Source organism: Morone saxatilis, unplaced genomic scaffold (genome assembly GCF_004916995.1).
Source record: "Morone saxatilis isolate NCDOM2014 unplaced genomic scaffold, NCSU_SB_2.0 Contig4, whole genome shotgun sequence".
In the NCBI taxonomy this organism is placed as follows: Eukaryota; Metazoa; Chordata; class Actinopteri; family Moronidae; genus Morone; species Morone saxatilis.
In genome coordinates, this window is record NW_023339984.1 from 4,661,468 (window position 1) to 4,661,758 (window position 291).

Consider the following 291-nt stretch of genomic DNA (forward strand, 5'->3'; position numbering starts at 1 on the left):
AAAAAAAAAAAAAAAAGATGTACAATCCTAAATTCCAAACACGATGTGTCAGCACTTGTAATCCAGTTACGGATGTGATTCAGATTAGGGTCACCTATATTTCTCGGAGTGCAGGCTGCTGTACTGAGGTCCCCGCTCAATGCCATTAGACAGAGTAAACGTCATTAAGAGAGGAGCTGAAAAAGCAATTTCGTTTCTTACTCCCTTTGCTTTCTCTGTGTACCGTCTGTCACTCTTTGTTGATGAATGACGGTGTTGCATACACATACACACACTCAAACACATACACAC

The 291-nt window shown here is 40.9% G+C and overlaps 1 protein-coding gene across 1 annotated transcript in view; it reads left to right on the top strand.

Moving 5' to 3' along the window:
- The window catches only part of nlgn2a (neuroligin 2a), a gene marked incomplete at its 3' end in the record, with an annotated part of 169,736 nt that overhangs the window by 160,337 nt on the left and 9,108 nt on the right, over positions 1-291 (top strand).